The 13,219-nt window shown below is 51.4% G+C and overlaps 1 protein-coding gene across 2 annotated transcripts in view; it reads left to right on the top strand.

Moving 5' to 3' along the window:
* The window catches only part of LOC144808024 (uncharacterized), a 102,228-nt gene that overhangs the window by 76,266 nt on the left and 12,743 nt on the right, over nucleotides 1-13,219 (top strand). The gene's annotated exons all lie outside the window — the stretch shown is intronic.

Here is a 13,219-nt window from a genome sequence, read left to right as displayed (position 1 = left end):
GCGAGATGGGGCGGTAGTTCTTGAAGTCGGTGGGGTCGGCTGATGGCTTCTTTAGTAGAGCGCTGAGTTCGGCGTGCTTCCAGCTCTCCGGGAAAGTAGCGGTGTTGAAGGAGGTGTTGATGATGTCCCGCAGGTGGGGTGCGATGACAGCGTCGGGCTTGTTGAAGACGTGGTGAGGGCAGGGGTCGGTCGGAGATCCGGAGTGGATGGAGTTCATCGTGCGGATGGTGCCCTCGGTGTTGATCGGGGTCCAGGCGCGGAGGGTGGTGGTGGGGGGCGGTGGTTCAGTCGTGGCGTGCGTCGGTTGAGTGCTGAAGCTGTTGTGTATGTCCGCGATCTTGTTGTGGAAGTAGGAGGCGAGGGAGTTGCAGAGGTCTTGCGAAGGGGTGATGTCGTTGTTTCCGGCGTTGGGGTTGGAGAGCTCTTTAACAATGTTGAAGAGTTCCTTGCTGTTGTGTGCGTTGTTGTCCAGTCGTTCCTTGAATGCAGTTTTCTTGGTGGCGTTGATCAGTTGGTGGTGTTTTCGGGTGGCGAGCTTGAGGGCAGTCATGTTGTTCGGTGTTGGGTCTCTGCGCCAGGCTTTCTCGAGTGCTCGGCAGTTCTTCTTGGAGCTCTTGAGTTCGTCGGTTAACCATGGGGCTTTCTTGCTGCTGGGTCTGCTAGGCGAGGTCTTCAGAGGGGCGAGGTCGTCTGCGCAGTTGCTGATCCACTTCGTGAGGTTGGTGGCCGCCTGGCTTGGGTTAGTTGCGCTGGTGGGAGGGTTCATGCTCAGGGAGGTCGCGAGCTGGTCGGCTGTAATCTTGTTCCAACTTCTGCGTGCAACCTGTTGTTGGTGGTGGTGGATCGTGGTCCTTCTGAAGCTGAAGTGGATGCAGCTGTGGTCCGTCCAGTGGAGTCCGGTGGCGTGGCTGAAGGTGATGTCCTTGCTGGATGAGAACACGGGGTCGAGTGTGTGTCCGGCGTAGTGGGTGGGGGTGGTCACCAGCTACTTGAGACCGAGGTTGGCGAGGTTGTCCAGCAGGGTGGTGGTGTTGCGGTCGTTGTTGTTCTCCAGGTGGAAGTTGAGGTCCCCGAGGAGGATGTAGTCAGTGGAGAGGAGGGCGTGCGGGCTGATGAAGTCGGCGATGTCTTCGCTGAATTGTGTGCATGGTCCTGGGGGTCTGTAGATGAGGGTGCCTCTGAGGGTGGTCTTGGGGTTGATGTGGATCTGGAAGTGCAGGTGTTTGGCGGATGCGAGGGTGTCGTCGGTGTTGGTCGTGATGCGGTGATATCACACAGTAGAGTTTTAGGCAAAAATGACACGTATTTACAAGCGATAGAGGGATCGTAAAGTCACAGTGCTAAGGAGTAGGGAGGCGGGACAGTCTCAGTATTAGGCCAGTACGTAGCCTACCCTGCACACAGCTCTCAATCCTCAAGCCGGGGGATACGGACGATGGACGTCGTGCTGGCTGCTCCACTCACTTCTTCTCGAACCAGGTCGTGTTGGTAGCGTCGATGGTCCAGCCGGACCAGAGGACTCCTCGAGCTGCGACTAGGTAATCAGGGTTCGATCCGGAGTGAACAGAGTGTCTGTCAGTTCTTGAGGAGCCACGACAGCGTCAGCAGGGCTCAGGGTGTTTCACGAATGTCCTTAGAGTTCACGGATGAGCCGCGACGAGGTCAGCAGGGCTCAGAGGTTCCAGTTCCTCCTTCACGAGGATGAGGTGCGACAGCGTCAGCAGGGCTCAGGGTGTTCACCGAATGTTCTTAGAGTTCAAGGATGAGCCGTGACGAGGTCAGCAGGGCTCCGAGGTTCCAGTTCCTTCTTCACGAGGATGAGTGCAATCAGATCAGCAGGGCTCTCTTGTCCAGGATACAACTGCCCGCTAGTTCTTGGGCTGGCCTTGATATAGTGCAGGGGCCCTTTGATGTCCGGACCCTCGCAGGCGGAGATCCCATGCCTCGGGGCTGGTCGTAGGAGTTTCCCGTCGGCTGGACCTTTGATCCTTTTGAAGATGCATCCGGGAATTCCCAGACGCTCAGCAGGGTCTGGAGCCAGCTCTCGGGGAGGCCAGGGGTGCGATCGAAACCAGCCCACAGGGGAAGGCCAGAGGTGTGAGAGAAACCAGTCTCTCACTCAGGAAGCCCTCTACCCCTCTACCCCCCAGCCGGGCATGGCGCGTCTGAAGCCTAAGTTTCGCTGGGGCCGGGGTCAGGCAAGGCCTAGGCAGTCAGGGACCTCGGGAAAGGTAATGGCGGCCGGTGGCCCCGTGGGGTGATGCAGGTTCTGGGCGCCCGGTGCGGGGAAGTGGGATGGCGGAATGCGGGGATGGTCATCCGTTGGTAGGGTCGTGTAGGGAGCGGGGCGGACAGGGGACGGGACGACCAGGGGTTTCTGGGTACAGGGCTATGCTAACGGGGTGCTGAGGAACGGGGAGAACCACGCCACGAGGCCAGGTCCAACAGTGATCCACTGTGCGAGGTTGCGGGCTGCGTCGTTGGTGTCCGTAGTATAGGTAGGGGGGTTTTGGCTGAGGGAAGTGGTAAGCTGGTCGGTGGTGATCTTGCCCCAGCATTCGGGGAGCCTGTTGCGCGTGGTGGTGAGTCGTGGTCCTTCTGTAGTTGAAATGGACTCAGCTGTGATCGGTCCAATGTAGTCCGGTAGAGTGGCTGTAGGTGACGAGGTTGCTGGAGGAGAAGACGGGGTCAAGCGTGTGGCTGGCGTAGTGGGTGGGGGTGTCTACCAGTTGCTTGAGTCCGAGGTTGGCGAGGTTGTCTAGCAGGGTGGTGGAGTTGCTGTCATTGTTGTTCTCCAGGTGGAAGTTCAGGTCCCCTAGGAGGATGTAGTCTGAGGAGTGAGGGCATGCGGGCTGATGAAGTCTGCGATGGCTTCGCTGAATTGTGTGCGTGGCCCAGGGGGTCTGTAGATAAGGGTACCTCGGAGGGTGGTCTTGGGGTCGGTGTGTATCTGGAAGTGAAGGTGTTCGGCGGCGGTGAAGGTGTCCTCGGAGTTGGTTGTGATGCGGATGGTGTTTCTGTGGAAGATGGCGATGCCCCCTCCGGTTTGGTTGATGCGGTCCCTCCGGGTGATCTTGTAGCCGTCCGGGATGGCAATGGCGATGTCGGGGGCCGAGGAGGCGTTCATCCAGGTTTCCGTGAGGAAGGCGACGTCCGGCGCTGTTGTGTCGAGGAGGTCCCAGAGTTCAACGGCGTGCTTGTGGACGGAGCGGGTGTTGAACAGGATGCACTTGAGGTGGTTGTTGTTGGCGACTGGTCTGGGGGGCGCGGTGCAGGTTCGGAGGCAGGTGAATTTGCAGGCTTGGCAGGTGAAGGGTCCGTGGGTGCGTTTCGGGGTGGCATGATGACAGGCGGGTATTCGGCCGGTGTTGAGTGCGTGGAGGGCGGTGGTGTCGTATCTCAGGTGGGGCTTCTGGTTCCTATAGGGGCCAGGGGTTCTGGTGCTGGGCGCGGTCCAGGCGCGGACGGGCGCAGGCGGGCTTGCCTTTGGCGCACCTTCGCGGCCTCCATAAGAAGGGCAGCTGGGAGGCTGGAGCGGGGCGGCGAATGGCCTTTCAGGGGGGCGGGCCGCAGGGACGCAGCAGCGTGAGAGTGCGAGGGAGGGGAGCAGGAGGGGGGATACAGAAGGCAAAAAACGAGGGGCAGGGGTACAAAGAAGGGCAACAACAGTGGAGGACCTAAGGCACAAATACAGAAGAAAGAGGCACAATATTACGTTAATACAGCAGAAAGAGACGCACAATGCAGTACAAGTGTACCGGTGGCACGAGGGCAGGAAGCGGCAGAAGCAGGCAGCGGGGCGGCACAGGCAGCGTCACAGGAGGACCGTGAGGCGGCAGAGGGGGGGCGACCTACCTGTACTCAGGGTCAAGGGTCGCTGTATCGTTCCTGAACATTTTGTTGTATTCAACGCCCATGTTTTAATGCTTGTCTGTGCTCTCGTATATAGACCTTTTGGCTTTACGTTAGACTGGTCCTCCTCCACCAGCGTTGAAAGTGACTGCCAATATCTATCACAACCATTTTGTTTGGTCTCACTCGTCTCCTTCTCATTTGTTCAAGACTGTTAGTAAAGCGCTCTGATACCCTCTTGGCTCATGTTCTCGCTATATACAAAACCTTATTTTAAAAAATAACTAAACCGGGTGCACTATCATGGCTCTCTAGACCTCATGTAATCCCCCCCCCATGCTTGCAGCCAGCACTGTTTGCTGTGGATGCACATTGAAAACAAAATGGAGGAAAATCAGTAAATTAAAAAGTATCAATAACAGGAAACATTCTAGTTGGACGGTTTATGGCCATTCGTGACAGGAGCTGAAAAAAGAACAGAAAGACAGCAAGGGTGGCATTATGACTCCACAGTCCACAGCAGCAGTCGGCTAATACTAAGCCTTTAATGAAACAAACTTTCTGATTGTAAAAACATGTTGGGCACAATGTACACCGAGGATCTCATTTAGATTTCGGTGAACGGCTTACTCCAGCTCCCTGTGACGGGTATTGTGTCCAACTTAATAAAAGTGCATTATATCCTGTGGCATTTGTAGTAAGGTAGCTGTGGGTATCTGTCACATTTGTGATGCAATAATCAGTCTACCAAACTCCATGTGAGGCCTCAAGTCTGCAACCAACGTTGTTGGAGAGAGAGGAGGAGGAGTGAGAACCACCATTACAGGCAGGGTGCCTCGAAGCAGCTGTAGCCCCAGAACCTAAAAAAGGAACTTCTACCTACATGTTCACCTCCTCTGCTTGTACCTCATAAGCACCTACCTGTGCACCTCCTCTGTTTGTACCTGATAAGCACCTACCTGTACACCTCCTCTGTTTGTACCTTATAAGCACCCACCTGTACACCTCCTGTTTGTACCTCATAAGCACCTACCTGTACACCTCCTGTTTGTACCTCATAAGCACCTACCTGTGCTCCTCCTCTGTTTGTACCTCATAAGCACCTACCTGTGCACCTCCTCTGTTTGTACCTCATAAGCACCTACCTGTGCACCTCCTCTGTTCCTACCTCATAAGCACCTACCTGTGCACCTCCTCTGTTTGTACCTCATAAGCACCTACCTGTGCACCTCCTCTGTTTGTACCTCATATGCACCTACCTGTGCTCCTCCTCTGTTTATACCTCATAAGCACCTGCCTATGCACCTCCTCTGTTTGCACCTCATAAGCACCTACCTGTGCACCCCCTCTGTTTATACCTCATAAGAGCCTACCTAACACCTCCTGTTTGTACCTCATAAGCACCTACCTGTGCACCCCCTCTGTTTGTACCTCACAAGCATCTACCTGTGCACCTCCTGTTTGTACCTCATAAGCACCTACCTGCGCACCTCCTCTGTTTCTCCCTCATAAGCACCTACCTGTGCACCCCCTCTGTTTGTACCTCACAAGCATCTACCTGTGCACCTCCTCTGTTTGTACCTCATAGGCACCTACCTGTGCTCCTCCTCTGTTTATACCTCATAAGCACCTACCTGTGCACCTCCTCTGTTTGTATCTCATAAGCACCTACCCGTGCACCTTCTCTGTTTCTACCTCATAGGCACCTACCTGTGCTCCTCCTCTGTTTGTACCTCATAAGCACCTACCTGTACGCCTCCTGTTTGTACCTCATAAGCACCTACCTGTGCACCCCCTCTGTTTGTACCTCACAAGCATCTACCTGTGCACCTCCTCTGTTTGTACCTCATAGGCACCTACCTGTGCTCCTCCTCTGTTTATACCTCATAAGCACCTACCTGTGCACCTCCTCTGTTTGTATCTCATAAGCACCTACCCGTGCACCTTCTCTGTTTCTACCTCATAGGCACCTACCTGTGCTCCTCCTCTGTTTGTACCTCATAAGCACCTACCTGTGCACCTCCTCTATTTATACCTCACAAGCACCTACCTGTGAACCTCCTCTGTTTGTACCTCATAAGCACCCACCTGTGCTCCTCCTCTGTTTATACCTCATAAGCACCTACCTGTGCACCTCCTCTGTTTATACCTCATAAGCACCTACCTGTGCACCTCCCCTGTTTATACCTCATAAGCACCTACCCATGCTCTTCCTCTGTTTGTACCTCATAAGAGCCTACCTGTGCACCTCCTGTTTGTTCCTCATAAGCACCTACCTGTGCCCCTCCTCTGTACCTCATAAGCACCTACCTCTGCACCTCCTCTGTTTGTACCTCATAAGCACCTACCTGTTCACCTCCTCTGTTTATACCTCATAAGCACCTACCTGTGTGTCTCCCCTGTTTATACCTCATAAGCACCTACCTGTGCACCGCCTCTGTTTATACCTCATAAGTACCTACCTGTGCTCCTCCTCTGTTTGTACCTCATAAGCACCTACCTGTGCACCTCCTCTGTTCATACCTCATAAGCACCTACCTGTGCTCCTCCTCTCTTTGTACCTCATAAGCACCTACCCATGCTCTTCCTCTGTTTATACCTCATAAGCACCTACCTGTGCACCTCCTCTGTTTGTACCTCATGAGCACCTACCTGTGCACCTCCTCTGTTTATACCTCATTAGCACCTACCTGTGCACCTCATCTGTACCTCACAAGCACCTACCCGTGCACATCCTCTGTTTGTACCTCATGAGCACCTACCTGTGCTCCTCCTCTGTTTGTACCTCATAAGTACCTACCTGTGCACCTCCCCTGTTTATACCTCATAAGCACCTACCTGTGCTCCTCCTCTGTTTGTACCTCATAAGTACCTACCTGTGCACCTCCCCTGTTTATACCTCATAAGCACCTACCTGTGGTCCTCCTCTGTTTATACCTCATAAGCACCTACCTGTGCACCTCCCCTGTTTGTACCTCATAAGCACCCACCTGTGCACCTCCTCTGTTTATACCTCATAAGCACCTACCTGTGCACCCCCTCTGTTTATACCTCATAAGCACCTACCTGTGCACCCCCTCTGTTTATACCTCATAAGCATCTACCTGTGCACCCCCTCTGTTTATACCTCATAAGCACCTACCTGTGCTCCTCCTCTGTTTGTACCTCATAAGCACCTGCCTGTGCACCCCCTCTGTTTATACCTCATAAGCACCTACCTGTGCTCCTCCTCTCTTTGTACCTCATAAGCACCTACCTGTGCACCTCCTCTCTTTGTACCTCATAAGCACCTGCCTGTGCACCACTTCTGTTTGTACCTCATAAGCACCTACCTGTGCACCTCCTCTCTTTGTACCTCATAAGCACCTACCTGTGCTCCTCCTCTCTTTGTACCTCATAAGCACCTACCTGTGCTCCTCCTCTGTTTATACCTCATAAGCACCTACCTGTGCACCCCCTCTGTTTATACCTCATAAGCACCTACCTGTGCACCCCCTCTGTTTATACCTCATAAGCACCTACCTGTGCTCCTCCTCTCTTTGTACCTCATAAGCACCTGCCTGTGCACCACTTCTGTTTGTACCTCGTAAGCACCTACCTGTGCTCCTCCTCTGTTTATACCTCATAAGCACCTACCTGTGCACCCCCTCTGTTTATACCTCATAAGCACCTACCTGTGCTCCTCCTCTCTTTGTACCTCATAAGCACCTACCTGTGCTCCTCCTCTCTTTGTACCTCATAAGCACCTACCTGTGCTCCTCCTCTGTTTATACCTCATAAGCACCTACCTGTGCACCCCCTCTGTTTATACCTCATAAGCACCTACCTGTGCACCCCCTCTGTTTATACCTCATAAGCACCTACCTGTGCTCCTCCTCTCTTTGTACCTCATAAGCACCTACCTGTGCTCCTCCTCTGTTTGTACCTCATAAGCACCTACCTGTGCACCTCCTCTCTTTGTACCTCATAAGCACCTACCTGTGCTCCTCCTCTCTTTGTACCTCATAAGCACCTACCTGTGCTCCTCCTCTGTTTATACCTCATAAGCACCTACCTGTGCACCCCCTCTGTTTATACCTCATAAGCACCTACCTGTGCACCCCCTCTGTTTATACCTCATAAGCACCTACCTGTGCACCACTTCTGTTTGTACCTCGTAAGCACCTACCTGTGCACCCCCTCTGTTTATACCTCATAAGCACCTACCTGTGCTCCTCCTCTGTTTGTACCTCATAAGTACCTACCTGTGCACCTCCCCTGTTTATACCTCATAAGCACCTACATGTACTCCTCCTCTGTTTATACCTCATAAGCACCTACCTGTGGTCCTCCTCTGTTTATGAATTTTTGATAAGAGGAGCACTCACTGTTATTGACTATTGAAATCTTATCGTATTTATCAAATTATATAAAGAAATGTTAAAATTAAAGAATTAACACCTATGTTTTGAAATGTGATAAATGTAAACATTTGTGTATACAAACAACAGATATTTTGTGTTGTCAATTTATGGAATTGGTTTTGAGTAAAGATTTCCTTACAAATGTAAAAATACAATTATTTTTTGGAAAACTATTTTGAGACTGTTTAAATAGTTTATATTTCACAGCGGTTTCCGCTAAACAGCAACAGTGCGCTAAGGTTAAGTGTTGCATACACTTAAGATAAGGTTGTCCTCCTCTGTTTATACCTCATAAGCACCTACCTGTGCACCTCCTCTGTTTATACCTCATAAGCACCTACCTGTGCTCCTCCTCTGTTTATACTTCATAAGCACCTACCTGTGCACCCCCTCTGTTTATACCTCATAAGCACCTACCTATGCTGTTCCTCTGTTTGTACCTCATAAGCACCTACCTGTGCACCTCCTTTGTTTGTACCTCATGAGCACCTACCTGTGCACCTCCTCTGTTTATACCTCATTAGCACCTACCTGTGCACCTCCTCTGTTTATACCTCATAAGCACCTACCTGTGCACCTCCCCTGTTTATACCTCATAAGCACCTACCCATGCTCTTCCTCTGTTTGTACCTCATAAGCACCTACCTGTGCTCCTCCTCTCTTTGTACCTCATAAGCACCTACCCGTGCACATCCTCTGTTTGTACCTCATGAGCACCTACCTGTGCTCCTCCTCTGTTTGTACCTCATAAGTACCTACCTGTGCACCTCCCCTGTTTATACCTCATAAGCACCTACCTGTGCTCCTCCTCTGTTTGTACCTCATAAGTACCTACCTGTGCACCTCCCCTGTTTATACCTCATAAGCACCTACCTGTGGTCCTCCTCTGTTTATACCTCATAAGCACCTACCTGTGCACCTCCCCTGTTTGTACCTCATAAGCACCCACCTGTGCACCTCCCCTGTTTGTACCTCATAAGCACCCACCTGTGCTCCTCCTCTGTTTGTACCTCATAAGTACCTACCTGTGCACCTCCCCTGTTTATACCTCATAAGCACCTACCTGTGGTCCTCCTCTGTTTATACCTCATAAGCACCTACCTGTGCACCTCCCCTGTTTGTACCTCATAAGCACCTACCTGTGCACCTCCTCTGTTTATACCTCATAAGCACCTACCTGTGCACCCCCTCTGTTTATACCTCATAAGCACCTACCTGTGCACCCCCTCTGTTTATACCTCATAAGCACCTACCTGTGCACCCCCTCTGTTTATACCTCATAAGCACCTACCTGTGCTCCTCCTCTGTTTGTACCTCATAAGCACCTGCCTGTGCACCCCCTCTGTTTATACCTCATAAGCACCTACCTGTGCTCCTCCTCTCTTTGTACCTCATAAGCACCTACCTGTGCACCTCCTCTCTTTGTACCTCATAAGCACCTGCCTGTGCACCACTTCTGTTTGTACCTCATAAGCACCTACCTGTGCACCTCCTCTCTTTGTACCTCATAAGCACCTACCTGTGCTCCTCCTCTCTTTGTACCTCATAAGCACCTACCTGTGCTCCTCCTCTGTTTATACCTCATAAGCACCTACCTGTGCACCCCCTCTGTTTATACCTCATAAGCACCTACCTGTGCACCCCCTCTGTTTATACCTCATAAGCACCTACCTGTGCTCCTCCTCTCTTTGTACCTCATAAGCACCTGCCTGTGCACCACTTCTGTTTGTACCTCGTAAGCACCTACCTGTGCACCCCCTCTGTTTATACCTCATAAGCACCTACCTGTGCTCCTCCTCTGTTTGTACTTCATAAGCACCTACCTGTGCTCCTCCTCTGTTTATACTCCATAAGCACCTACCTGTGCACACCCTCTGTTTATACCTCATAAGCTCCTACCTGTGCACCTCCTCTGTTTATACCTCATAAGCACCTACCTATGCTCTTCCTCTGTTTATACCTCATAAGCACCTACCTGTGCTCCTCCTCTGTTTATACTCCATAAGCACCTACCTGTGCACCCCCTCTGTTTATACCTCATAAGCACCTACCTGTGCACCTCCTCTGTTTATACCTCATAAGCACCTACCTGTGCTCCTCCTCTGTTTATACTTCATAAGCACCTACCTGTGCACCCCCTCTGTTTATACCTCATAAGCACCTACCTATGCTGTTCCTCTGTTTGTACCTCATAAGCACCTACCTGTGCACCTCCTTTGTTTGTACCTCATGAGCACCTACCTGTGCACCTCCTCTGTTTATACCTCATTAGCACCTACCTGTGCACCTCCTCTGTTTATACCTCATAAGCACCTACCTGTGCACCTCCCCTGTTTATACCTCATAAGCACCTACCCATGCTCTTCCTCTGTTTGTACCTCATAAGCACCTACCTGTGCTCCTCCTCTCTTTGTACCTCATAAGCACCTACCCATGCTCTTCCTCTGTTTATACCTCATAAGCACCTACCTGTGCACCTCCTCTGTTTGTACCTCATGAGCACCTACCTGTGCACCTCCTCTGTTTATACCTCATTAGCACCTACCTGTGCACCTCATCTGTACCTCACAAGCACCTACCCGTGCACATCCTCTGTTTGTACCTCATGAGCACCTACCTGTGCTCCTCCTCTGTTTGTACCTCATAAGTACCTACCTGTGCACCTCCCCTGTTTATACCTCATAAGCACCTACCTGTGCTCCTCCTCTGTTTGTACCTCATAAGTACCTACCTGTGCACCTCCCCTGTTTATACCTCATAAGCACCTACCTGTGGTCCTCCTCTGTTTATACCTCATAAGCACCTACCTGTGCACCTCCCCTGTTTGTACCTCATAAGCACCCACCTGTGCACCTCCCCTGTTTGTACCTCATAAGCACCCACCTGTGCTCCTCCTCTGTTTGTACCTCATAAGTACCTACCTGTGCACCTCCCCTGTTTATACCTCATAAGCACCTACCTGTGGTCCTCCTCTGTTTATACCTCATAAGCACCTACCTGTGCACCTCCCCTGTTTGTACCTCATAAGCACCTACCTGTGCACCTCCTCTGTTTATACCTCATAAGCACCTACCTGTGCACCCCCTCTGTTTATACCTCATAAGCACCTACCTGTGCACCCCCTCTCTTTGTACCTCATAAGCACCTGCCTGTGCACCACTTCTGTTTGTACCTCATAAGCACCTACCTGTGCACCTCCTCTCTTTGTACCTCATAAGCACCTACCTGTGCTCCTCCTCTCTTTGTACCTCATAAGCACCTACCTGTGCTCCTCCTCTGTTTATACCTCATAAGCACCTACCTGTGCACCCCCTCTGTTTATACCTCATAAGCACCTACCTGTGCACCCCCTCTGTTTATACCTCATAAGCACCTACCTGTGCTCCTCCTCTCTTTGTACCTCATAAGCACCTGCCTGTGCACCACTTCTGTTTGTACCTCGTAAGCACCTACCTGTGCACCCCCTCTGTTTATACCTCATAAGCACCTACCTGTGCTCCTCCTCTGTTTGTACTTCATAAGCACCTACCTGTGCTCCTCCTCTGTTTATACTCCATAAGCACCTACCTGTGCACACCCTCTGTTTATACCTCATAAGCTCCTACCTGTGCACCTCCTCTGTTTATACCTCATAAGCACCTACCTATGCTCTTCCTCTGTTTATACCTCATAAGCACCTACCTGTGCTCCTCCTCTGTTTATACTCCATAAGCACCTACCTGTGCACCCCCTCTGTTTATACCTCATAAGCACCTACCTGTGCACCTCCTCTGTTTATACCTCATAAGCACCTACCTGTGCTCCTCCTCTGTTTATACTTCATAAGCACCTACCTGTGCACCCCCTCTGTTTATACCTCATAAGCACCTACCTATGCTGTTCCTCTGTTTGTACCTCATAAGCACCTACCTGTGCACCTCCTTTGTTTGTACCTCATGAGCACCTACCTGTGCACCTCCTCTGTTTATACCTCATTAGCACCTACCTGTGCACCTCCTCTGTTTATACCTCATAAGCACCTACCTGTGCACCTCCCCTGTTTATACCTCATAAGCACCTACCCATGCTCTTCCTCTGTTTGTACCTCATAAGCACCTACCTGTGCTCCTCCTCTCTTTGTACCTCATAAGCACCTACCCATGCTCTTCCTCTGTTTATACCTCATAAGCACCTACCTGTGCACCTCCTCTGTTTGTACCTCATGAGCACCTACCTGTGCACCTCCTCTGTTTATACCTCATTAGCACCTACCTGTGCACCTCATCTGTACCTCACAAGCACCTACCCGTGCACATCCTCTGTTTGTACCTCATGAGCACCTACCTGTGCTCCTCCTCTGTTTGTACCTCATAAGTACCTACCTGTGCACCTCCCCTGTTTATACCTCATAAGCACCTACCTGTGCTCCTCCTCTGTTTGTACCTCATAAGTACCTACCTGTGCACCTCCCCTGTTTATACCTCATAAGCACCTACCTGTGGTCCTCCTCTGTTTATACCTCATAAGCACCTACCTGTGCACCTCCCCTGTTTGTACCTCATAAGCACCCACCTGTGCACCTCCCCTGTTTGTACCTCATAAGCACCCACCTGTGCTCCTCCTCTGTTTGTACCTCATAAGTACCTACCTGTGCACCTCCCCTGTTTATACCTCATAAGCACCTACCTGTGGTCCTCCTCTGTTTATACCTCATAAGCACCTACCTGTGCACCTCCCCTGTTTGTACCTCATAAGCACCTACCTGTGCACCTCCTCTGTTTATACCTCATAAGCACCTACCTGTGCACCCCCTCTGTTTATACCTCATAAGCACCTACCTGTGCACCCCCTCTGTTTATACCTCATAAGCACCTACCTGTGCACCCCCTCTGTTTATACCTCATAAGCACCTACCTGTGCTCCTCCTCTGTTTGTACCTCATAAGCACCTGCCTGTGCACCCCCTCTGTTTATACCTCATAAGCA

Source organism: Lissotriton helveticus, chromosome 1_2 (genome assembly GCF_964261635.1).
Source record: "Lissotriton helveticus chromosome 1_2, aLisHel1.1, whole genome shotgun sequence".
Lineage (NCBI taxonomy): Eukaryota > Metazoa > Chordata > Amphibia > Caudata > Salamandridae > Lissotriton > Lissotriton helveticus.
The sequence above is the reverse complement of the archived record's forward strand: the minus strand, read 5'-3'. Positions and strand labels throughout refer to the sequence as shown.